Raw genomic sequence first — 26,472 nt, 5'->3', positions numbered from 1 at the left:
TTGAAGAGAATGCAGTGTCTCCAGTATGCCAACGAGCCCAGCAGCATCCAGTGATCCGCACCTAGAGGGCTTGATCCAAGCTGGGTCAGCAGATGATAGAATGGTAAGATGCGAAGGGCTTACACTGATTATAGAGGCTGACAGGAGTCATGGAGGAGATCAGTACCCAGTGAGGAAATTTTCTTTAGTGGATACATTTGGGATAGTGTAGAAGGGACACTAGCTAGAGGCGAGGATTCAGGAAATACAGAATGCTAGAGTCTCAGTTAACAGATGACTAGAATTTTAGCATTAAGATGGAGAGCTAAGGGAGTGAGGGAGTTCTAACAGGAGTATTAAAGATTCAATATGCATTAAGATCATAAGGAAAACACTGATGAAGACTCTGAGGCAGTTTGGTCAGAGAAAGTGAGAAAGAATGAAAACCTTTTTTTTTTTTTAACCTTTTGACTCCCTTCACCCATTTCTTTGGGTGTCAAAGAAAATCTTGAAGAATTTTCAAGGAAATCTTTGTCTTCATTCGATTCAGTTACATCAACACTATGTATTTATGTGGAAATCTACTACGTGTCACATTCTGTGCTAGATGCTGAAGGAATTCCTGCCCACAAGGGGCACGTAGTCTGATTGGGGAGACAGAATGTAAACCAAAGACAACACTGTCTTTGGATGTGTGTAATAAAAGAGCTATGTTCATGGTGGGTACAGAGGTGACCTCAGACATCTGTGGGAGTCAGGGCTGAGGGAGACAGAGCCAGAAATCATCTGCAAGAAGAGAACCAAGCTGATGAAATCACAAAGCGGGTGAGCATAGTGGAGCCCCGGACAGAGCACTGAAGAACAAGGACAGCAGGCGTGGAGAGGAAGAACAGGGCTCTAGAAAATATGGGGAGATCCATAAAAGCAGACTTAGCATAGGGAATCTGGAGACACCAGTGAACATATCAGGGAGGGAACTAGTTATGAGGAGATAGAATCTCAACCAGCTAATGGACAAGATGAAGACACAAGAAATGCTCACAAATGCATTGGGAGAGACAATGAGGTTGATAAAAACTCAAGAGATATGTGTATAGGCGATTCTGTTAGCTCGATTTAGGGGTAAAGGTATAGACTTTCTGGCAGAAGACGAAAAGGTATGTTTAACACGGGGAGGGGAAAATTGAACTCGGAGATTAGAGTAACGGGCTGTGATGAAAAACCATAAACCGCGAGGAGCTTAGCCTTAGAGCTCTCATGCATTGCTGAAAGAGAAGAAATAATGCGCGAATTTTTTCCTTTGCAGTAGCGGTGAGGCAGATAAGAATCCGTCATCTGGCTACTACGGAATCAGGTGTAAATGGTTGTTCCTTCTGCGCTTAGTTAGACAGGGCGGAGGAATTGTTACCCTGTTGCTAAGGAAAAAGGAAGGGGCTGTTCCCAGTTGCCATGGTGACAAGGTAAGAGCTCTCCCTCGGTACCACCATAAATTTATGAGGTGGTTTCTTCTCCTTGTTGCTATGACAATGTAGAGAGACTGTTCTCGTTGTCCCCCACCAACCCCCCCCCCCACCGCCGCCGTCGCTAAGAGGTGGAGGTTGGGGCTGTCCTTTCCTCGCCGCCCAGTTGCCTTGGAGACGGCGGGTGCCCTGGCCCCGCCCCTCTCGGACTGACAGCGGTGGCCGCATCGCGCCTGCGCAGTGCTCTCTTCCCCCGCAGTCCCTGTGCGTTGAAGCCGGAGACCGCGGCGGCCTCTGCTAGGACCCCTCGCCCCGGAGCCTCCGGCCGGAGCCGCAGCCTCAGCCGCAGCGCCCCCGCCGCCTGTTCCCCGCCCCGCCGCCTCCGCCGGAGCCGCCTCGCGCACTGTGAGTCCCGGCCGAGGCGACCGACGCCGTGGGGCTGAGTCAGCGAGAGGCCCGGGCCCGGGCTGGGGGAGGGGAACCGGGCTGCCCCCCTCGCCTCCCCACCCGCGCCCCCGCCCCCCCCCCCCCCCGCCGCGACTCACCCCCGCCGCCTCTGTCCCTCCATCCCTCTCTCCTGGGTTCCCGGCGGCGGCCGTCAGGCCTCCGAGCCACTCCCCCTCCCTGCCGTCCCTCCGGACCCACCCCAGGGTTGGGGAGTCGGGGCGGGGGGGTCCTTCCCCACTAGATGCGGCGCCACCGCACCTCCACGCGGGACTGATTCTCTCCCCACAGCCCCAAACTGCCTCCAGTCCGCCCTTGTCCCTTCTCCTTACTCCTCTTGGGCCTGACACCTCCGGCCTCTCTGGTTTTCCCCAGTGATATGCCAGAAAAAGAGTGACAAGGGAGAAGGCGAGGGGAGACTGGGGGAGGGGGGACATTCTGCCTGCCCAAACCTTGGGGCCTCAGGTTTCTTACCCCACAAGCTCGTGCCCTGGCTGGTGTGGGGAAGCAGGTTTGGACAGTTCTGACTGGCTGCTAAGAGCTCGTGGGGCTTTCAGAATAGATTTTGCTGAGGACTCAGCCCCATGGCGATCAGCTAGTGTTTAGTGAACACCCGCTAGTGCATGGTGGCCTTCTAGTGGGCTGGGCTATGGCCTTGGCTGGTGCTACCGAGAGGGACTAGAGGTAGTGGGGGGCGGGGGGAAGGTTGCACTGGGGAGCTGAAGTTACTGCGCTTCCGGTGTGGTGTTGTGAATAAGCATCTTTCCGTACTATTTAGTATGCTTTTCTCTCTCTCTCTCTCTTTTTTTTTTTTCTTTTCGTTTCTACTTTTTTTTTTTAATACAGTACAACCCTGGTGTAATGTGAGGTTTAGAAATAGGCCTGATATCATCCATAGCAGGTGCTTACTGTTTGTGTGTTGAGGGCTTGTGGCAGGACAATCTCTGATACCTGTAAATTCCATGTAGTAACCAACTGAGCGATAGTGAGTTTGAACATAACATGTGCAGAGTGGAGAGGAAGAACTGAGGTTGCTCCATGGTGTAGGTCTGAGGCCTGTACCCCCTGCCTCCTGCAGCTGTGAATCTTTGTGGGGGCTGTCACCTGATATGGGTGCTAGCATATTTGGACAATTCCCTGCGTTATGTTTGTTACCAATCCACCTGCCCACCCTGCATTTCCTGATCTTGGAGGATCCAAACTGTTTTCTTCTTCCAGCAGAAATTGAGCTGAAGTCATAGTTGGTGTCCATAGCCAGAAGCTGTCTGTTAATAAACGTGTCTCAACTTGAGGGCTCTTAACTACTAAGCATGTACCTCATTCCTCATTGCCAGCTTCCTTTGATTCTTTTTTTTTTTTTTTTTTTTGGCTTCCAGATTTCAGTGTGCTGTTAGCAAATATGTGTAACTATCAGCCAGTTAAACCCTAAAAGAAGCTTTGTGGTTTTTTCACTCCAAACTACAAAAGGAGTAGATAGTTTACTTCTAAAAATCATAGTGAAGGACTCACCAATTTGGAGTTTGGGGGATTGCAAACAGTGAGAAATAAAGGTTGTGCTCCTTGACTTTGCTCAATCATGGCCTATTGGCAGCCTCCTCAGAGCCACTCCCCACCCCCATGCCCATCAGATTAGTTTACAGTAGCAAAGACGGCTGTCGCCCTAGTTTTAAACATAGAGATGAAGTTCAGGAAAACTACAGCCCCCATGCAGCAATGCAGTTTCTTCTGTTTCGAATGCCAGTCTGGGGTTTGGCGGGATGCACCTGCCTGTGGGGCGATGGGAGCTGTGGGGCCTGAGAGTTGCATTCCTTCTGTGTGGTCCTCTGTGTTGCATAGCTCACCGAAATACCCGGGCAGGGCAGGAGCAGACAGCTGTGCTGGAGAGCTGCTCCTCCTGGGTTGAGTGTATTTTGGGAATCGGCGATATTACTGGGGTGGAGGGTTGTGAATTAAGAAGCAAGAAAATGTGTCAAGGCTAGATAGATGAGGAGGGTGTGAGTAAAATGTTCCCTTTCCAGTTTGCTGTGGGACGGTACATTTTCAGAGCATCACAGTGATTTTTATATGGGTTAATTTGCCTTTGAAATCCATACCAATGTTTTATGGGATAATGATGGAATGCCTTTTAAATGGCTACTGTTGGGAAACAGGACTGCTACCTGTGCCTTATACATTGCCTATCCAGTTGTTACTGAATGTAATTGTTAGGATCAGGGAGAGGGGCATGATTTGAATCAAGTTAGACCTAACTCTATGTAATCCAGGTGGTGGTTTCATAGCATTATATTTCCCTGATTCTAAGACACACCAGCAATTTACCGACAGCTCTTAGTAAAAGCGTTTAACACAACCAGATCAAAATATGTATGTTGATTCTAAGGCATATCCTAATTTCAGGACCATTAAAATAGCCAGGAAGTGGCAAGACTTGAAGGGGGCTTTACGTGTCTTAGAACTGAGAAGGGATGATGTTTGTAATATTTCTGGGTATGTGATGATGCCATTACTGCCCTACCATCCTGAGGGTGCCTGCACTGTGAGGACGGATTTCGTCAAATCCTTCCCCCAAGCCAACCTACTTTATGGGTTTATGTGTGTAAGATGATTGACTGCCAGTGGGCATAGTAGTTGACTATTGAACAGAGGAAAGCTCCTATGTAGGCATCCAACCCAAGACCTTAATATGGTACCTTCCAGAAGCTGAGCCAACTAGCTGGCAGCAAATGTCTTATGAGCTATATGTGAACTTAGCTGGGTAACATCTTTCAGAATCTGAACAGAAAATAGTATTTTTCTAAAGTAGTATGCATCTGCCCTTGTTTACAGACACATTCAGAAAGATCCTAAAGCACATGCCCAACCCCTGTGTGTTGTTAGAAGTAGAGGGGACTTCAGTTGATGTAGTTCAATGTTCTCTTTTCCAGATTTTAGCGTGAGACATTAAAAGTTAAGTGATTTGCCTGAGGTCATCCAACTAATGTAGAAAGTATGTAAAAACACTTTGTAAACTGTATATACCATACAAGTGAATGTTGGTGGTTATTAGTGGCTGAGTCAGGATTAGAACCCAGATTTCTAGACTAGAGCTAGTCTACACTACTACCTTGCCCCACCCCTCATGTTTAATATTCCAAAGGCTTTTAATAAAAATAATTTACTAGTCTGTAATTAGTCCCAGAGACAAAGACTTGTTTTATGGTCTGAGATGTTGCAAAGCTAGGTAAAATCTAGTGTCCTGCTGTCTAATTAAATATTTATTCTTGCTGCCTTAAAAACAATAATTTTGTCTCACACACTCTGACCTGAGGAAGGTTTTGCTTTCAAAAATTTGCATCATCTAATATAAAGCAAATGTGAAGGTGGGTATTTGAAGCCCTCTCAACTCCTCATCTGTGAGGCTGCTGCATCCCAGGAAGCCGGATGCAGAGGGCTGAAAGGGGCCAAGAGGAGGAGAAAACTGGGTTATCTTCCAGCTCCCAGACTGGAACCTTCTGTAGTTCCTGGAAGCCCCGGTGAGATCTCTAACCCCTCTCCTTGAGAAAGTGAGGCGGTCTGGCCTCTGGAAGCAGACAGACCTGAGTTCAAATGCTAGTCCTGCCACTTCCTGGCCTTGGGGGGCTGTGGAACGATCGAGTGCCAGTTCCTCACCTGCAAGCCTGGAGTGATAACCTACCTGTCTTTCAGGGTTGTTTTGGGGATTAAACGAGAGAAAGTATGTAAAGTACCTGCTGAACAAGAGATAGCAACCACTGTTTTGTATTGCTAGTGCATAAAATAAAAAACACTACTTTCAAAATTGTATCATGACTTAAATCTATCTTGGACCCTCAATTCAGCAGCCCCCATCTCCCAGCAGCTCTCTCGTCATGTTTGACATGCACAGAGAGAAGACGTGTCCTGTGAAACCTGGCACTTGCAGTGTTATTCCAACTGCCAAAACCGGAGTATATGAAATGCCCCTTTGTGTCCATGGATTCAGCTGACCTGGTTGTCTGAAGGCCTGGCAGGGCAGGAGCGCTTGACTAGGAGAGTGCCAACTTGGTGTGTTTGTGTGTGTCTTGGGGGCAGTGGGTCCTCCAGTTGGGGAGGCCAGTCTGGGGAGTGAGCTTAATTTGAAATGAAAAAGCCGCTGAGCTCTCCCTTGTGACTAGAGTTCCCGTGGCTTTCATGCACTTTCTCGACTGTTAGAGATGGAGCCCGCATGGGCGACTTTGCTCAGGCCAGCTTCTGCACCTGCCCGGGAGAGCTGGAGGGCCAGGGAAGGGAGCTGTCCATCTTAGGAGGGAAGCCTTCTTTCTAGTGAGGAGAGGTAGAGGGAGGTCATCTTGGAAGGCAACATCTCCAGATGGGAAGATGGGATCAAGGCAGAGACTACCGAGTAATTAAGGAGCCAGGGCAAGTCAGTCAGGCCCAGAACACAAGTGAACTTGAAGTCCTACAAGTGTCACTTGGGAAGAAAATGCCCAGGTATAGGCATCTAAAGACTGAAAAGATAAACACAGTAGGTTTTACCTCTTGGAAGCAGAACTTGGGTGTGGAGGAGGGAAAGGGAGACTCAAAGGGGAACTTTTACTTTATGTGCTTCTATATGTGAATTGTTTTGAGAGACATGTATGCTTTTGTAGTTTAATGCAGACCAATAGAGTTAGCAGTGGTTGTGTTTTTTTTAAGTTTATTTATTTATTTTGACAGAGAGGGGGAGGGGGAGGGACAGAGAGAGAACCCCAAACAGGCTCTGCGCTAGAGGCCCCCGTGGGGCTCAATCTCACAAACCGTGAGATCATGACTTGAGCCGAAACCAACAGTCATATGTTTAACCAACTGAGCCACCCAGGTGCCCCATCAGTGGTTGTTTTTCACTGAGCACATTTTGGTACCAAAGAAGCCGTTGCCTTTACTCGGAGCCTTCAGTGCATGGGACAGACAGGGTTAGCCTGCTTCCCTCCGGTCGGCCGAGCCAGTTTACACCAAGCCAGCCTCTTACGTAAGGGCAGGAAACTCCAAAGTGGCTGCTTCCCTGGCAGCCCAGCATGCTTCATTGACCCGCTGCCTCCCCACCTCTTCCTCGTCTTTTCCTTCCCTTCTTAAGAACAGTCCCTTCCTCTTGCCCAGTTGAATTCATCATCAGTATTCCAATATTCAATTGTGTTTCCTAGCCAAATGTCCTATCTAGTATAGAAAGAGGGCACACCTACCATTCAGGCGCATGCTTTGACTTGCTCAACCAGGAGTTAGGATGGGTTATGCTGAGTAATCCACATTCCATCACCTAATCTTCCCCTTTGGCCAAAAGTACAAATTTGCGACAGTTGGCTAAGGTTGGAGAGGCATCCTGTGGCCAAGGATGGTTTTTCCTCTGTGTGGAGTTGACCAGCCAATACCAGCCTAAGCCCTGTGTCTTTTTCTCACTAGCGTCACGTCCTATCAGCTTTGCTAAACAGGCGTAATGTAACATCAGCATTTTGAGCTCTGGATGCCTCATTTGCCCGAAGTAAATAGGACTCGACCTATCTAAAATGTTTCAACTCCAAGTAAAATTACTTTTTTTACTGAAACTCTTTCGTGTGTATGGGAGATACACGCCACTGTGTGGTATGTTTAAAATAACTGAGCAAGAAACATTGCTTCAGTAATGTTGACAATGGATGTCAAAAGCCTTAAAAGGACATATATCCTTAGATGAAAAATTACCATTCTAAGAATGTTTAGAAAATCAAGGGTGTATATAAAAATACTTATACAAGGAGTTTTATTAATGTAACATTATAAATAATATCAAACAGTTAAAATAGCCAAAGGATCAACAATTAGGGATTGGTCAGGCTTACCCAGATAAAATATTGTGCGTGCGCGCGCACACACACACACACACACACACCGCACGTACATTAAAAATCTTGTAAAAGAATTTTTTTTAAGTTTATTTATTTATTTTTGAGAGGGGGGAGGGGCAAAGAGAGAGGGAGAGAGAGAAGATCCCAAGCAGGCTCCGCACTGTCAGTGCAAGGAGACAGACGTGGGACTCGAACTCACAAACTGTGAGATCATGACCTGAGTTGAAATCAAGTGTTGGATGCTTAACCAACTGAGCCACCCAGGCACCCCAGAATATTTATTGATACCAGAAACTTTAGATATAATAAGTGAAAAAAACGGATGCAAAATAGTATGTCAAGAATGATACCATTTTATAAAGAAAAATCTGAAAAGAGGTTAGAAGGGCATATGCCAAACCATAGGTGATAATCTTAAGTGATATCACTTAAGCATGGGATTATAAATAGATGCAGTTTTTTCATAGTGGTTTTCACTGTTTCCTAAAATTGTTCTGTTAAGCAGTTATAACTTTTATTATAAAACTTTTAAACTAGTGCTTTATAGGAGCTCCTGGGTGGCTCAGTCGTCTGAGTGTCCGACTTCGGCTCAGGTCGTGAGCTCATGGTTCATGGGTTCAAGCCCCACGTCGGGCTCGGTGCTGACAGCTCAGAGCCTGGAGCCTGCTTTGGATTCTGTGTCTCCCTCTCTCTCTGCCCCTCCCTTCCCCTGCTCATGCTCTGTCTCTCTGTCTCTCTCTCTCTCTCTCTCTCTCTCTCTCTCAAAAGTAAATAAACATTAAAACAGTGCTTTATAGATTCCATGTAGTAGACAGTCTCAAAGAAAATCACGAGATATTTAATTTATCATTATTTGGTTTCACTATTATCAAAAACACTTTTTGAATTTGTTTCTTTAGATACCACTTTATTTCTTCTTTGAGAGAGAACATGCCTGGAATATCGTGTAGGTGTGTGACTCAAAAACATGGCCTAGATGCCCAAGTCCATCATCCAGAGAAGTACTCTCGCTTGACTCAAATGAGACGTAAAAAAATATATATATGAAAAGAAAGTATCTTAAGATAGTCTTCCTTGCCTCTTACCTTTTGCTGTTTAAATTTATCAGAAGGTTTCAGTAAAACCTGTATAACAGAGCTCTGTTTTGGGTGGGCTTTCTTCCCCCAGTGTCCTGGAGGCCTTATCTGAGGCTCGCTGTCATGTTTTGGTGGTTGTGTACCTATCTGAACTCTTTTTGAAAGACTGTGCTCAAGCCTGCGCAAACTCCTTTCTCCCTTTGCCTTTGGCATGTTCCGTTCAGCCATCAGCTCAGAGGTCCTTTTTCTTCCAAGGATAGAGAAAGTTGGGTGCCCACCAGTAGCCACCTGATGGGCAGAAGCCCCCTGCAGGGACAGACTGGGCAGCTCCCCTCTTTGCCACACCAGGTCCATGGAGCTCCTGGCTGTGAAGGGAGGGGTGGCCCAGTAGCTGTCCTCTCACCTCGTCTTTCTTGTGCACACACATCGTGTGTTGCCTCCACAGCCCAGCCCAGAGGACTGATACCTGCCCTCCACCAGTGGTGGTGTCTACTTACCTCTGAGCACTGGGGATTCAGGTCTTAGAGTTGAGGGACATATGGCCTGTCACACAACTTGGCATATGCTGCCATAAATGTTTGCTGAACAGAATCTGCCTCGCCAGGATGGTTCTGAGTACCCAAACCCTTGTCCCAGATGGGGTGGAGGCCTTCCTAGCCACCTGGGATTATTAGTGAACAAATCTTTGGGCATGGCTAGCTGGAGATGCTCCATCACCTGAGAGAGTAATTATCAGAGAGGCATTCATCTTGTCTTGAGGGTGTGATTGTCCTGGTCACCTTGTCATTTAAGTGGGGTTTCCTGATTGGTAAGAACGAAACCTTAGCTGCTCTGAGTCAGCAAGACCATAGTTGGACTAACATGCATTGTGCCATGTGAAAGGGGCAGGCCTTGGACCGCTGGATGGAATTAAATATCTGTTCCCATGTGAGGAGTGTCTCACTGAAGGCTTATCTCCAGTGGTGTAATATGCACTGTGTAGCTAGACTTTTCTGCAGCACCAGTCTCTTGGCAGACAGCTGCTAGCCCCAACCCCTTTCCTGTGGATTATTGCCACTTATCAGGGACTCTGATTTAGTCTCTGATTTGTTCTGATTTTAGATGGGTAGAGTTCACGGCTGAGAGCTCCCAGTTTGGGCATCCTATTAACACCTTTAAGTGACAGGACCACTGCTAAGTACAGAGATGTGTTATGCTGGCCCCAAAATAGCAAGGTGCAGTGTTTTGAGACTTGATAAGACTTGTATTCCCCAGAAAGTACAGTTTCCAGGTTTATAGGTTATTCATACAAATTTACATATTGTCTTCTCAAGGCTTTATTCTAAGTATATCTCAACAAGTACTCCCCAAGTCCTTTCTGTTTTGTATTCTAAGTCATATGCAATTTAAAAGAAGTGAGATTTAAAAAACGAAAAAGAAAAAGAAATAAGCTTCAAACCCTGTCTCCATAAGGAGATCATAGTCTGGTTTGGAAGATAAGACACATGTGTGAAATGACTAGTGTATATGACAACATCGAATGTCAGCAACATATTTGTCGTGCTTTGTTGTATAAGATGTGGTCTTTGTCCTTAAGGAACTTGTCTAACATTCTGCAGAGAGTCAAACAAAAGTGGTACAAGTCACTACAACACAAGGGGGTGGGAACCCCAGCAGCAATAGGAAGAGGTGCTTCGGTAAGCACTTCCAGAATGCACTATTAACACACTTGCAGAGTGACCCTGAGCTTGTGGGAACAGGGAGGGCTTCAGAGAGGGAGACATACTGGGGCTGGGTGAGCAGGATGATGCCGGGTCCTGTCCACCAGAGGACAGATGAGTAAGAGAGTTCAGGTAAAAGAAATGAAAAGAACAGTACGTTGCGTGTACTAGAGAGTCCAAATTCACCAAGGATTGTGAGAGGGAAATAATCATCGTGAGCTGGAGTGATTGGAAAAGACTTCACAAAGGAAGCAGAGCCTGAACTTGCCCTGAAGGCAGCAAGTAGGCTTTCAGGAGACAGGAGCCCAGAGAGGGCTTTCTAACAGCCAAGGAATGACTGGGAGCGAGTGTGATGGGGACTGTAAGCAGGTCACCCTTACCAAATTGAGGGTGTGACAGTTTGGGACAATATTGGTGACATTAGCCAGAAGTCAGGAAGTCGAAGAGACAGTTTGGAGAGAAGTTGCACTTCAGACAGAGAGAACTAGAGGTGACGGTTGGAGACCTCTAAGTGGAGTGATCCCATAGACCCAGAAGCTGAGGGTGAGGCCGGGAATGGAGCTACAGAGGTGAGAGTCAGCAACACAGGAGGAGGGATGGCTTCCCTGAAAGGGGCTCTCTCCAGAGGTCTTGGGTATAGAGCACGAAGATGAGTGCTCCGAGTAACAGGCCTCGAGAATTGTCCGTAATTAGGGAAAGAGCAAAGAGAGGTGGGGAAGTTAGGATGATTCAGTAGCAAGGGAAGAGAGAAGAGATGTCAAGAAGAGAGCTTTGGTGCTGCTGGCTTGACTAGACTCAAGGATCTATCCAGAAGTAGATCATGATGATTGCTGCGAATGTCAGTCCAGTAAAACCCTGGAGATGGAAGCCAAGTTGGGTAGTGTTAAGTGGGGAATCGGGTAGAGAGAAGATAGAGGCAATGGATGGTCACCAGAGAACGGCAACAGGAAAAGAGAGAAAAGTAGTAACAGAAGAAGCAGCACGATCACATTTCTAATTGTTATAATTCTATTCCTTATCAGCAAATGTATATAAAAATTTAATAAGCAGGTATTTTTGTTTATATGATTTTATGTATTAAAATGACCTCATCTGCACATTTCTCTGTGTCAGCATAATTCATGTGTTTGTCACTTCAAATATCCCATTGCAGTACACTTATCTTGATGAGCACTGAGTAATTATATAGAAGTGTTAAGTCACTATATTATACACCTGAAGCTAATACAACACTGTAGGTTAACTACACTGGAATTAAAATTAAATAAATAAACTAAAACAAAATAAACAAATATCCCATGCCTTCTGTGGTATTCCATTATATCGGTACCAAAATATGCTTAACTATCAATCTATTATTGGGCAATTGGGGTATTTCCAACATTTTGCAAGTTGCAAATATAAATATCTCTGCTCTGAACATCACTGCACAAGCTACTATTTTTCTTTTGTGGGTTTTTTCTTCAGGGTGTATCCCATAAAGCGGAATTACAGAGGCAAAGGGTACAAACAATGTTGGGCTTTGTTTTATTTTGTTTTTGATTTTCCCATTTGGCCCCTCCCCCCCACCCCTCTCCCTCTGGCAACCACCAGTTTGTTCTCTGTATTTGTGGGTCTTTTCCTGCAGCATTTTAAAAAAATGTTATTGAGAGAGAGAAAGAGCGTATGCGCGAGTGGGGGAGGGGCAGAGAGAGGTGGAGACAGAGGATCTGAAGCAGGTTCTGTGCTGACAGCAGAGAGCCCGATGGGGGGCTCCCACTCATGAACAATGAGATCATAACCTGAGCCAAAGTTGGACTCTTCACCAACTGAGCCACTCAGGTGTCCCATTTCTGTGGCATTTTTTTAATTGAGATATAATTGACTCATAACATGATAGTGGTTTCGGCTGTACAACATAGCGATTCTGTATTTGTAGAATACATGTCTAGTTAACATCCATCACCACACGCATAGTTGCAAATTATTTTTTTGTTGTGATGAGAACTTTTAAGATTTGCTGTCTTAGCAACTTTCAATAAATAACTACAATAAATAAATAACAATACATAAATAAATAAATAAATAAATAATAAATAACAATACATAAATAAATAGATAAGTAACAATAAATAACTACAGTCACCATGCTGTACATATCCCCAGGACTTATGGTTTTTATAACAGGAAGCTTGTGCCTTTTGACCTTCACTCATTTCCCCCCACCCCTCATTCCCCCTCTCTGGCACCCATCAGTCTCTTTTCTGTATCTATAAGTTTGGTGTTTTTAGATTCCACGTGTAGGTTTTTGCCTTTCTCTGTCTGATTTATGTCACTTGGCACTATGCCCTCAGGATCCATCCGTGTTGTTGCAAATGGCAGGAATTCCTTCTTTTTTGTGGATAAGTGATACTCCATCCTGTATATCACCACATTTTCTTGATCCATTCTTCTATCCATGGATATTTAGGTTGCTTGCATGTTGTTGTTGTTGTTGTTGTTGTTGTTGTTGTTGTTTTTATACATTGTTCTCCATGGTGATCCAACCAACTTACAATCAGAGTAAGAGTTGGGTATTGACTTAGAATGATTTCTGATAATAAGGAGGTCTGAATATGTGGAATGGCAGAAGGGAGACGGGGTTATTGGAGGAAAATAATTGGGGTACAAGAGAGAAGGAGAGCAAAATAGGAAAGATCTTAGGGACACCAGGGAAGGGGTAGCTTTGCAGAGGAGGGAAAGGTTCCCTTCTACTGAGACTAGTAGGAGGAGAGGGTATGGCTCTTCCTACCCATGACTTACAGGGTGAAGCCCAGGGGAGTGACTGGAGTTCCTGCTAAGAAGAGACCTTTTCCTCAGTGAAATGGAGCCAGGGCCCCTTGCTGAGGTAGAGAGTGAATGAAGTCTTGAAGGTCTGAATTCACTGCTGTGAGAAATGAGCCTGGGCGTACGAGAGATGAATGAAAGTCTTGTTCAGGGCGGAGGGCTGACTTGGACCCGGGGATTCATAACGGGCTAAGTCTCTGAAGTCCCTTGGCCTAGGGAAGCAGCAGCAAGCCGCGAGCAGCGGGGGTGCGGGGCATGGGCATGTTCGAGGCAGGGTGTCTGAGGAGGCAGAATTTAAGGTGGCATTGACACCGCGGGCCCTAAGGTCAGAGGTGGAGGGAAGAGCTACAAATCTGAGGCGTGCTGGTTGTCAGCGGGAGGAGGGGGCAGAGTGATTACAGGCTCGAGTGAGAACAGAGAGCAGGTTTGGAATATGAGGGATGAGGAGTAAAGAGGTTATTGATGGAAGATTTTAATTTAAAAATTTTGAAGAGACTGTTTTTAATTATTTACCACTGTGTAAGATTTGGGTGTTTTTACATGGGCATGTATTACCAGTAACATTTTAAAAAATTTAATATTTATTTATTTAGAGACAGAGAGAGCACATGCATATGAGCTGGGGAGGGGCAGAGAGAGGGAGAGAGAGAATCCCAAGTAGGTCCTATGCCGTCAGTGTGGAGCCCCACAGGGGGCTCGATCCCATGAACCATGAGATCATGACCTGAGCCAAAATCAAGAGCTCAACCAACTGAGCCACCCAGGTGTCCCAACATTTTTTTAAACTGATAATTAAAATCTCAGGAGTAGGGGCACCCAGGTGGCTCAGTTGGTTAAGTGTCCAACTCTTGATTTCAGTTTAGGTCATGACCTCATGGTCTTGAGATCGAGCCCTGCGTCAGGCTTGTCTCTGGGCGTGGAGTCTGCTTGGGACTCTCTGTCTGTCTGTCTGTCTGTCTCTCTCTGTTCCTCGGTCCCTCTCCCTCACCTTTTTCTCTCCCTCTGCCCCCCACCCTCTCTCTCAAGTTAGAAAATAAAATCAAATGGTTAATTTAAAAAAAATCTCGGGAGTAGAGCTGTGCCTTCAGGGGCGGCTGGCTCTCTGAGACTGATGAAGGAGAGATGAGGATTGCAGAGCATCCCAGAGTCTGGCCTGTTAAGTGTTAAAACTGTGAGGTGTCTCTGCTTGACAACCAATAGCTCCTGTGGTCACAGCTTGTCACTAGAGAGCAGCACCCAGCCACCGGCCCTTCCCCACCCACAGACCAACACTGTTTCAAACCTGAGGACACCCGCCTTCCCTAGGCCCGGCAGCATTTTCGATGTGAGGTGGTGTGGTTCTGGCTGTTTCCAACCCCCTGACCAGGTGCCCTACAGAGCCATTCCTCTCTGGCCTCTGTCAGCGAAGGTTCTTCCTTCAGGCAGGTACAGCCTCTCGCCAGGAACACGGTTTTGTGAGTGGAATATGGATTCCGTTTCAGCCTCACGCATCCCCTCCCTGAGTGCTTCGTGCAGTGTACGAATGGGTACATCTGTATATTCAGCCCTGTTTCTCTTCTTGCCTGCTTTGAAAGAGGCCCTTCCCTCCTGGTCCCTGTTTTTCTCATGTCCTCCTGGATCATCCGCTTTGACCCTGACCCAGACTGACACCCATGGTCGTGGCCTGCATTTCACTTACCGGATTCACATTACCTTCAGGCTGCACCACCGAGCTATCTACACGGCTAACCAGACACAGCAGTCGCAGGGGCTGATAGCAGGGAACTGAGCAAGGTGGAAATGCGTGGAAAGTCAGGTGCCGGCGTCAACATGGGGAGATGGAAAAGCGGGGGCACTCTGCATTCTTTCCAGGGCTTTCCACTGGGTCTAAACCTCGCCTGGCCATTTTGTAAATGCTGTTTCATTAAAGCCAGGACTGAGCAGGAGTATGGCTCCCTGCCAGTCCCTACCGGGAAGGAACAAACAGCTTGCAGTGCAGGCCTCGAGCCAGGTGGGGTAGGAGCTAACGTGCACTGTTTCGCATGTAGAATTTAATGGGCTCTTTGTAAACACAGCCTCCTGCCGTTGTTCCTTTCTCTTTTCTCCTAGGCAGCCTAGGTGAGAATAATTAGTGCTTGGCCCATAATTACTAAATGAAGAGGAAGACTACACCTGGTAGGCTGCAGTGCACGAAAGAACCTTGAACCTAGAGTTGGAAGACCTGGGCTCAGAGTTATGTGACCTTGAACAAATCACATCTCCTCTTTGATTCGTTTCCTTTTCTGTAAAATGAGAGGTCTTTGTATATGCTGTTCCCTCCCCGACACCCCCACCCCCCACTCCAGAACATTCTTTCCTGGCCTTTTTGGGCTAACCCTCCTTAATCTCACCTGCCTGGGCCTAAGTATCATTCCCTCAGGAAAGTGTCTCATGACCTCCACCCCAGCTCCATTACAGGTTGGGGCCTCCAAGACAGGACTTTTCAAATTGTGGATCACAGACTTTAATTGGTTGTGAGATCAATTCACTGAGTTATAACCAGCACTTTGTAATGAATAGACCAGAAAATGTCAGAGTGCATAGTTCATAGTAAGAATACGAATTGTTTGAGGCACCTGGGTAGCTCAGTTGGTTCATAAGCGTCCGACTTGGGCTCAGGTCATGATCTCACAGTTCATGAGTCTAAGCCCCGCATGGGGCTCACTGCTGTCAGCACGGAGCCTGCTTCGGATCCTCTGTCCCCTCTCTGCCCCTTCCTTCTGGTTCTCTCTGTCTCAAAATAAATAAACTTTAAAAAAAAGAATAAGAATTGTTTAATTAATGAAGCTTTTGTTTTATTATACATGTCTGTATGTGTATATATGTATTTTGGATTATAATGTAGGATGTATTGGGGCACCTGGCTGGCTCAGTCGGTTGAGCTTCCGACTTCGGCTCAGGTCACGATCTCGTGGTCCGTGAGTTCGACCCCCGCGTCGGGCTGTGTGCTGACAGCTCGAAGCCTGGAACCTGCTTCGGATTCTGTGTCTCCCTGTCTCTCTGCCCCTCCCCTGCTCACACTCTGTCTGTCTCTCAATAATACATAAATGTAAAAAAAAAAAAAACAAAAAAAAAAAAAAACAAAAAACCCTGCTTTAATGTAAGATGTATTTTTTACTAAAAGGCTGAAAGCCATTGCTTTCAAAACACTCTAGTCATGTATTTTTCCTCTATAGCACTTAATGTGATTACATAGTTATTTCTGTGATTATTATATTACTGTTTGTCCACTTCACTAGACAACATGCTCCGTGAGTCAAGGACCAAGACTGACTTACTCATCAGTATCAGACCTAGAAATAGTTGAGGCTCAACAAATAATTGCTGAACGAGTGGCTTTCTGAGGTGTGTTTTGTTGCCATCAGTCCTTAGTTCTGTAGAGTCATTCCTAGGAGTGAGTAAGTAGTGACTGTAACGATAAACTAAAAAGCCCGCACATGCATCCCTAATGGGCAAGAGAACTGGAAAGAGCAGACCTCTGACGTTCATCTCCAGATTGGTAGTGGCACTAGAGACCAAGAGGTCTCAACCCAGCTCCTCTCAGAGGGAACTAGGAAGCAGATACCACTATCGCCACTCTATTTAACAAGGTCTCACTTGAGCAGTGTCAACTTTCCAGTAAGATGGAGACAGAGACATTCAGAGAGCAAGACCCACCACATAATTTTGTACTTACATAAAAAGAAAATTGACTGGTCTAGGGTGGTCTCTCCCAGGGGTGCATTTCTGGCTCTGCCGGGTGTGGGTTACCAGACCCTGACCTAGGAGCCCACCAGGTTCCAAGGGTAAATTCAGAACTCCTTTTCTCCCTGCAGCACCTCCACCCTGCCCACCAACTGATCTACTTCCCAGGGCATCTTTCCAAACCTAGCCAGTCTGACAGCAAATAGACTACGCCTTCCACAACGTAACAAGCCTCTGATTGTAGCCCGGAGAACCTCCTATGGCCGGGAAGGCTCCATCAGCAAGACCCAGCCAGGCACTGCTCTTCCCAGAGCTGTTCTGGGATGTGCTGAAGGTTGTAACTCAAGAAGACTTGTGACTCTTGAGGACATTGGGAACCCACTGATAACACAGGCCCTGTGAGGAGTATTTATCTTTATCTTTAAAGCTTATCATTAGAACTCAGATGGCCTTGCCAGCATCTAGCTGTTTTGTGGAAATTATGTTGCTTGCTGCCTGGAGCAGATGACCTCTTTGGGGGGTGGGAGGGGACAAGGAAATAGCTAGTTGTTTTAGAGCTCCCAGAACTGTGAAGCATCTTAATTTATACATTGCTTTCAGCTCGGTTTTCTGGAATTGGCAGCCCTTTCTAACTGTCTCTCCAAAGAGGCTGCCTGTCAGCTTCTCTCAGAAGCTTTCCCAGGTATCTGAGCCACAGTTGGGTTGTTGTAGGCATGAAGTGAGCTGAGAGAAACAACTGGGAAGCCTCGATGACAGCTTGTCCCTGGGCGGCCGTTGCCTCTCCCCTCCGGTCCCTTCCCAATGGTGGGGACTGGGGGTTTGGAAAGGCATTCCTCCAAGACTGCTGGGTCTCCAGCTGTTTCTCTGAAGGACACTTTTAGGAATTTGGGATCGCTTGTCCCACTCTCACCCCTGATTTGTGTCCATGCATTAGCTTTCCCATGAATTAAAAAAAATTCTCAGAAATCACTGTTAACTTGCCCATATTTTCAGAGAAGCTTCTAAGAATAATGTGTGTTTAACTAAAAACTTTAGTGTATAGCAATCCTCAAATCTCCTTTTTTGGATAGCAAGTGTAAGTCAAAATTGCCTTTAAAAATATTTTAAAATTAAAACACTACAGAAACACTTTAAGCAGAAATATATATATGTATATATGTACATATAAATATACATATATATATTTATATAATGGAAGGCACAGAGAAGAGAGGGCACAGAGAAGAGAGAGAGAGAGAGAGAGAGAGAGAGAGAGAGAGAGAGAGAAAATCCCAAGCAGGCTTTACGCTGTGAGCACAGAGCCCAACGCAGGGCTCGAACTCACAAACTGTGAGATCATGACCTGAGCCTAAATCAAGAGTCTGACACTTAACCAAGCCATCCAGGTGCCCCTACACGCATATTATTTCTTTTTAAAAACATGACAGCTTATTATTTTTCATATGCAAAAAAATTGGAAAAGATAGAAAAGAGTAAATGAAAACATGAAACCCATTTGTAATTCTACTACTTGGATAGTAGTGGCAACCATGGGGTGGCTTAGGCGCTGCCCCTCTCCCAGAGCCACCCCAAGGAAACCTACAATCCCAATGTGAATTGGTGCTAGTCCTGCAAGGCAGCTTTAAGACCCACTTCTAGCTCCCTCTTCCCACCAGGCCACCAGCCCTAAGCCCTCCCTACAGAAAACATGTTGCTGTCATTGCCATTGACTACAGTGACCATATCACTGCCTTTTCTTCCAGTTTTTAACTACATTAGAATCCTATCCATTTACAGTTTTTTCCAGCAGTCACTTTTAAATCCCAGTGTAGGACACATGTGGAAAGCACTTCCCATTGCTCCAGATAGCATTGTATTTGGTTTTGTCCCCAGTAGCACTGTTTCCAAGACACTGACATAACATGTTGGGGGACTTTGTTTTGAACTCATTCGTAGAAGACACTTTCACTGTGCTTGTGGAAAAACTGAAACCTAGGGACAATGACTTGTTTTAGATCAAAATAAAACTCCCGCGTAGCTCAGCTTACCTACAGGTGTCTCAGTGCCCAATATCACTGGTCGAACTGCCTATTTTTGCTGAAATTTGTGTAAAGAAATAGAAGGGACATCCTAAATTCTTCCTTCCCTAGCCTGGGTATCAGCTGCTTAGTACCATTTAGATACATGTGCATCAGCCCTGAGACAGATTGTTAAAAGCCATGTGCCATTGAAACTTTTTTCCTCCCTTTGGGGAAGAATCTTGGCCTTTCCCCAAACTAAGTCAGAATCCCACCTGGGCCATCTTGCTAGGTCTTGACATGGTTCACAATGTTCTCGTTCTCGATTCTCTTCCATGCATCTCATTTCACCATGTGCAAACACAGCCAGGCAGAGTTCTGACAGTGTGGGTCTGAGTGGGTGAGGCCATTCTCACAGAAGGAACCCAGCAGAAATAGGTTCCAGAGACCCACTCCACCAGCTCAGGTTTGGCCCATACCAGTGCCAAGACCACCAGGCAATCACCATAACCTGGAGAAACCTCCACAAGTGAGAGCAAAGAGGGGCTCTGCAGCTTAGAGTACAGCTGAGGACAGACTAGGTCAGTCTGTGGAGTAGGTTCCTCTAGCTGCTGCAACAAATTTCCATGAGCTTTGTGGCTTAGAACAATTTAAATCTGTTTTACAGTTCTGGAAGTCAGAAGTCCAAAATAGTGGGCGGAATGCTAGCTCCCCAAAAGTCCTCCCTAGAACCTATGAATGTTACCTTATATGATGAAAGAATGAATTTTACCTTCTTAAAAAATGTTTATTTATTTATCGAGGGAAGGGTAGAGAGAGAGGGAGAGAGGGAATCCCAAGCAGGCTCCATGCTGTCAGCACAGAGCCCCATGTGGGGCTCAATCCCATGAACCATGAGATCATGATCTGAGCCAAAATCAAGAGTTGGATGCTTAACTGACTGAGCCACTGAGATGCCCTGAAAGAATGAATATTACTTCCTATGAGGAAGGGTATGGTTTCGGATCTTGAGAGGAGGAGTTTATCCTGGATTTCCTGGGTGGGCCCTAAATGCAATCACATGTATCCTTGTAAGAGGAAGGCAGAAGTTTTGAGAGAGAAGAGGAGACAGGGTGACCAGAGGCAGAGATAGAGTGATGTGGTCACAAGCCAAGGAATGCCTGGAGCCACCAAAAACTAGAAGAGGCAAAAACAGATTTCCCCAAGAGCCTTTGGAGGGAGAACAACCTTGCTGACACCTTGATTTTGTACTTCTGGCCTCCAGAACAGTGAGAGAATTACCACAGTGTGGTAATTTGTTACAGCAGCCAGAGGAAATTACTATAGAGGGTTAAGATCATGGTGCTGACTTTTGGGATGAGCACTGGGTGTTGTATGGAATCCAATTTGACAATAAATTTCATATTTAAAAAAACTGAAAGAAAAAAAGATCATGGTGCTGACAAGGCTCTGTTCCTTCTGGAGGCTCTATGAGACAATTCATTTCCTTGCCTTTTCCAGCTTCTAGAACTGCCCGCCTGCACTCCTTGGCTTGGGGCCCTGCATCCCTCCAGCCTCAGCTGCCATCATCACATCTTCTCTCGACCCCACCCATTCGCCTCTTATAAAGACCCTTGTGATTACATTAGGCTCACCTATATTCCAAAATGATCTTCCCATCATAAAATCCTTAACTTAATTACATCTGCAAAGCCCTTTTGCCATTTAAGGTAACCTCTTCCCAGGTTCCAGGGATTAGGACATGGACACATTTGAGGGCCTACCACCATCTATATAATCCTAAAGGGTGTGAATAGGAACGGTGGGTCTGTTCACCACATCCCTATGTGTTCAAATTAGATGAACTTATTCACGTAAGAAAGAAAATATCAAAGGAAGACTTTCTTGAACAGAGGCAGGAAACATGGAATGCATTGCCCCCACAGGTTCTTTTAGGCAGAAATTGTAGAAGGGCTGAGGTCAGCTGTGGTAAAAAGATGGGGGTATGGGTGTGAGCTAGGCAAAGTGAAGTTCTCCCTTTAAGCTTTCAAGGTGACAGTGTGTGTGTCGGCGGCGGGGAGTCTTCCACAGCACTCACCTTTGGTCCTTATCGGGCAGACTAAGCTAAACGGGTCTGTAGGGCATTTCATGCAGCCATCAGTCATAAAGCCGGTGCCTGTGGAGACACAGCATCCTGAAGATGAGCCAAAGGATGAGTCACAAGAAGTGTACATGGTACGGGGATTAGAGGTCATTGTAATGGGAGACCTACAGAGAATGTGAGAAAATGTATGAGAAATGTATGGGTCTATCGTAAAAGACGGAAGTGTTTCGTGCAGAGTGTTGGTCAGAAGGGAGAGTAAGGAGCTGAAGAGCCACCATTTGGAACAGGTTTCCATCTAGAAGCAAGAATTGAGGAGAGACCGGTCCAGTAATAGTTACTCTTGAAGGCAGGTGGAGTGACTTGAGGCAGTTTGAATCCTCATCTAGACCATCAGAAGCAGTTTCATTCTGCTTCTGCCTGTCTCTCTAGCTCTGAGAAATAATACTTTCTTCCTAAGAAGTAAATAAAACTTCCTACTTGGAAAAGGATGAGAAGACATTAATTATTAACGTTTATTTTCATATTTATGGATGAAAGTCATGCCAACTTCAAAGAAGTAGAGTTGGGAGTGGGGAAGATAATTAATTCACAGCATTACAGTGATCTACTAGAAAACACTTGTGACCATTTTGAAAGTTTTTCATGGCTGAACATAAAGTTGGAGAATTTTTCAAAGAAATTTGACAACCAGAGAAGAGTCTTAAGACAGCAATGTTTGTGTTCCTAACCACTCAAACTCATTTCTAGGACAAGGCATCAGAAGTGTCCTGCATGCTTGCAAGACACGACGAGGAGTTATGGCAAATGCCTCGGAACCTTGCCAAATAATTAACGACTTAATTCTGCTTTAGCTCCTCTTTTTATAACACAGAGGTCTGAGACTCCAATTAATGAATTGCACTTTAAAAAGCAGCAGCCTGCTGGATACTTGCTCTAGTTTAGAGCATAAGGTACAAGGTACGGGACGAAAAGAGCCCATCATCCTGGGGCATCTCTCTGTAGTCAATCCTGGCAGGGGGGCCACCTGGGGGCTGGGTTCTAAGGACTGAGGCCATTGTTACATAGTGTGTCTCTTGGCCGACTGGGCTGAGCAGCCACAGTGATGGGCGCCAGTGTCTTTCTTGGGCCCAGCATCCTGACTTGATGGAAAGGGAGGCTTCTCCTGGACAGTTCTTTAATACAAGGACTTGCAGTGTTTCAGCATTCTGGAATGGTGTGAGGTAATATCTGCCCTAGTCTCTAGCTCTTTTTTTTTTTTCATTTGCATACGTGATCTTCAAGAAAGAACACTGTGTACATTTGGCTTCTTTTTAAATGTTGGCAAAAGAAACCAATTAGCTAAAGTGATCATTAATAGCTGTGACCCTCCATTGAAATATTTTTCAGCATCCATATAGGAAGTCAGCGTATTTCTTTGTATTTGTTTCTGAAGTTGCTTTACCCCATCACAACATTCTAGAATCCAACCAGAAAGGAGACTGAAGCTTTTTGGAAATGAGGGGAGCCTGCAGTATAAGATTCATGCTTTCCCATGACTCAGCTTAATGCTGGTCAGGCCACTGACTGGTTCACAGTGACAGCAGCATTTCTGCCCCAGAGCTGGTAAATGGGAAAATCTTGCACATATTCCCTAGAGCAGGGTGGTCTCTAGTGTTGTCCTGCCACAGACTCGTGAGGAAAGCCTGTGAAAAACGCAGACTTCTGAGATCCAGACCATATTTGTCTCTCTCAGGGCACAGGCTCAGGATTCTGCATTAATAATGGAGCACCAGTCAGATGATTCTTGTGCACGGTAAAATTGGAGAACCTCTGCTCTGGAGAGTTTTCCTTCTTGAGGTATTGGGGTGGGGGGAACGTTGGTTTGCAGGGCTTCATTCAAAGCCAAATGTGACCCTGGCCACGCCTTAGCAGAAGAATAACCCTGCTCTTCTTTTTGTATCCCCTTGAATCTAGAGAAGAGTTGTGGCCTAGCTCGGCACCTTATGTACTGTGAAATCCCAGGTTTATTATTCATCTTCCTGTGAGCCAGGCAGACAGCTTCACCTCCTTAACTGTTTTTATAAACAGCTCTATAATTACAGCATCCTTATCTCCCAAATTGACACAGAAGTGAAGCCTTGAGATGCAACTCTCTTTGTCTTTTTCATTATTTGATGGCATTCTAAAGCTTTTCTTGACACCCTTAGAAGAAAAGTCTACATGGAGTTTCTTTTTTTTTTTTTAAGTTTGTTTATTTTGAGAGAGAGAGCGCACTCAGAGGAGGGGCAGAGAGATAGGAGAGAGATTTCCAAGCAAGCGCCACACTGTCAGTGCAGAGCCTGATGCAGGGCTTGATCTCACGAAGCATGAGATCATGATCTGAGCTGAAATCAAGAGTCAGACGCTTAACTGACTGAGTCACCCAGGCTAGAAATGCTATGTGGAATTTCTGATGACTGTTTTGCAGACCATCAAGAAACATCCACTAAGCTCCAGAGGCCCTGAGCAGCCTTTGTTTTGTTGTGGTCAAGGAAAGAAATGACTTTTCTCTGCTGTGAACTGGGCCCTATGCAGGATGCTTTCCATACTTTGCCTCAGTTAATGAGAAAAGTGATACAGGGTTCGCATAATTCAAGGGAAAGGACAATAGTGTCATGAATGGAATGAGAGACAGGCTTGAATTCTGTTCTCAGCTTCAATTTTGACTCAACATGATAGGAGTCCCCCAGTGCTTCTGTTTATCCTTCTATAAAATGAGGTTATTACCAGTTTCCATTGCTTAATCATGAGGTTAGCATTGGGAATACTTTGAACTTCTCAAATGAAAGACAATATAAAATTACAAAGTGAAGAGTTGGTGGGGAGAGGATGCTAGAAGGCTAAGAATGAGATGACTAAGTGAGAGAACAACATAAGGGTGTCAGGGCTTTCCTTTTTTTTTTTTTTCCTTTTTATATTATTTTATTTTTTATTTTTATTTTTTTATTAAAAAAATTTTTTAACGTTTATTATTGAGACACAGAGAAACAGAGCATGAACAGGGGAGGGGCAGAGAGGGGGAGACACAGAATCTGAAGCAGGCTCCAGGCTCTGAGCTGTCAGCACAGAGCCCGACGTGGGTCTCGAACTCACAAACCACAAGATCATGACCTAAGCCAAAGTTGGATGCCCAACCCACTGAGCTACCATGCAGCCTCCCTTTTTTTTCCTTTTTAAAATGTTTTTACTTATTTTTTTGAGAGAGATAGAGTGAGTGGGGGAGGGGCAGAGAGAAAGAGGGGATAGAGAATCTCAAGCAGGTTCCACATTGTCAGCACAGAGCCCAATGAGGGGCTCAAACTCATGAACCATGAGATCATGACCTGAGCTGAAACCAAGAGTCAGACACTTAACCTACTGAGCCCCCCAGGCACCCCACGTGTCAGGACTTTCTACTCCATTATCATGGGGACTTTCTGGCCTCCAGTTACCTTCCTTGCCTTATGAAGGATGAGGGGAATACACCCTCATAGAAGGAAAGGCAGTCTAGTGTAGTGGTGAAGAGCAAAGACTTTGGGGGACATCAGCCTATTGAATCAGAATCTCAAGGTAGGGGATGGGACAGCTGCAATTTTAAAAAATTCCCAGGGTGATTCTGATGCACACCAAAGTCTGAGGAACAGCATGTCTTCACCAGACCACTGGTGGTCCCCAAAGAGATTGTGTACTTCCACACCTCTCTTACATGCTCAGGCTGTCCACACTCCCTGAACCACCTTTCATACATCGCAAGCATTATCTCTTGGCTTTGCTTTTTACTAAATGAACTCCAGCTCCTCCTTCAAGGCCCAGATCACAAATCACCTTTTGCTCAAAACTTTCCCTAACCTTTTCAGAGAAATTAACTATTCCTGAATACAAAAGAATATGTAATCATCAAGGAGAATGTGGTGAATCTCTATATACTGCATAGAAAAGTAACTACGATATTTTTAGAGGAAAAAAGTCACAAGGTTTTATTGTTTTTCTTTAAACAATGGAATAAATATGTGTATATGTTTTGAATACATATATTAAAAGGTCTGAAGAATATATGTACCTGATAGCAGTAAACTTTACTTTTTAATTTTATACCATCTGTGTTATTTGAATACTGCTTTTGTAATTTTTCAAACTTAATAACAATTAAAGTAGTCACCAAGAGAGGAATTGCTCCAATAATTACCAGGGAGGAATTGATTGATGTTATAGCTCTCGTATATGACGTTGTCATTGGTATGTCTGTCTCCACAGTTCATCTATGAGCTCCTTGATAGCAGGGGACTCATCCTGTTCATCTGCCTATCACCAGTGCCCAGCGCTGTCCTTGACACTCAGTGGGTGCACAGTGCATAGTTACCAGATTTAAGAGATCTAAAACAGAGTCTGGGGAGGCTTAGTTAATCAACCCCAGGGACAATCAGGTCTGCCGCTGAGGCTCAGCCTACCCATCAGTTGGCATGTCTAGTCCTAGAAGAAGGACAGTAGCAAAAAGAAAGTGATAGTGGTGGCTGGACCAATACTGCCTACAGCCTTGATCACTATAAACATAAAGAGCTTGACAGTGGTGGTAGGGAGAAGAAGACTTTGGAGATTGTAATTGGCTACAAAAGGTCTGTGGGTCACTGCCATTCGCTTTATTAAAAGTCACTGCTCCATAGTTATGATCCATGTCTGCTTGCTTGAAAGTAACTCCTACTGTTTTTGAAAACAGAATAAAACTCCTCATTCACTTTGTAGAACCCTACAGAAGTAAAATAAATGGGTTAATTTTTACACATTGTCCATAGTATCTCCTTTCTATCCCTAATCCCTCCAGAATCCTGCAATCAGGATTACCTAAACAATCTCTCTGAGAGGCCCTGGCAACCTCTAGGCATCTACTCCCTATCTTACATATCTGGATCAGACTCTCAAACTCTAAATTAGGCCAAATGTAAACAGGTAACAACTCTCTGTATTTTCTCCAATCCTCTAAAATTAGTGGCATTCCTCCCCTCCTTCCCTCATTGAAACTAGTCACTCTCATAAATCATGTTCGACCTTAACCTTGGCCTTCTTAGGCCACACATGTGAGAATTGGTTCCCTGTCCTTCGCTACCACCACCCCACACACACTCTTCCTTTGTGCCAACTTCCAATGAGAAAGTGGATATGTATAAATATTGAATCTCATGATTTGGGGAAATCATAAACCTATTCCTCCTATAATTAAGGGAGAAGAATAACGGAGATATGTTTGTATTTATTATGTTTACATCTAAAAGCTATATAAATTTCCTTTTTAACCAAAAATGTGATTTTAAAGTCATAAGGGAAGCAGGACACTCATTCTCACCAAGTAATGTTGTCAGATAATTTTTTAAATTTTTTAAATTAAAAAAAATTGTAATGT

General features: G+C 45.2%; 1 protein-coding gene across 3 annotated transcripts in view; it reads left to right on the top strand.

Moving 5' to 3' along the window:
• Positions 1–1,691: 1,691 nt before the first annotated feature.
• Positions 1,692–26,472, top strand: part of MAPRE3 (microtubule associated protein RP/EB family member 3) — a 53,644-nt gene continuing 28,863 nt past the window's right edge. For 2 of the 3 annotated variants that reach the window (XM_042982321.1, XM_042982318.1), the window contains exon 1: positions 1,692–1,844. The gene's annotated coding sequence lies outside the window, so the exon portion shown is untranslated. Of the gene's footprint in view, positions 1,845–22,170; positions 22,301–26,472 lie in introns of those variants that run through there. The other variant, XM_042982317.1, reaches the window with a different exon arrangement.

The sequence above is a fragment of the Panthera tigris genome, chromosome A3, assembly GCF_018350195.1.
Source record: "Panthera tigris isolate Pti1 chromosome A3, P.tigris_Pti1_mat1.1, whole genome shotgun sequence".
NCBI lineage: Eukaryota > Metazoa > Chordata > Mammalia > Carnivora > Felidae > Panthera > Panthera tigris.
Note: the sequence above shows the minus strand (reverse complement) of the source record. Positions and strands in the feature narration are given on the sequence as shown.